Source organism: Carlito syrichta, unplaced genomic scaffold (assembly GCF_000164805.1).
Source record: "Carlito syrichta isolate Samal-C Ts95f unplaced genomic scaffold, Tarsius_syrichta-2.0.1 Scaffold316017, whole genome shotgun sequence".
Classification (NCBI taxonomy): Eukaryota; Metazoa; Chordata; class Mammalia; order Primates; family Tarsiidae; genus Carlito; species Carlito syrichta.
This window is the reverse complement of record NW_007260113.1, coordinates 171,300-171,715: the sequence shown is the minus strand read 5'-3', so window position 1 is coordinate 171,715 and position 416 is coordinate 171,300.

Below are 416 nucleotides of genomic sequence, written 5' to 3'. Positions count from 1 at the left end.
TCCCCCTCCCCCCCCCATAGTTTCCCAGTACCGTCAGTCATTTTCTTATAGTATTACATTGGATGTTCAAGGTCCATTATATGAGTAAGAACATGTGATACTCAGATCTTTGTTTCTGTGAGAGGTCACTCAGTATTATAGACTCTAGTTCCATCGAGGTTGCTGCGAAATTCATGATTTTGTTCTTTTTTATGGCTGCATAGTATTCCATCATGTATATGTACCACATTTTTTTAATCCAGTCCTCTTTTGATGGGCAGCATGGTTGTTTCCAGGTTCTTGCAAAGTCTCAGGATACAAAATAAGACAATCGCATTTCTCTACACCAATAATAAACAAACAGAAACCCAAATAAAAAACACAATTCCATTCACAATAGCCACAAAAAAAATGAAATACCTTGGCATCTCCTAACC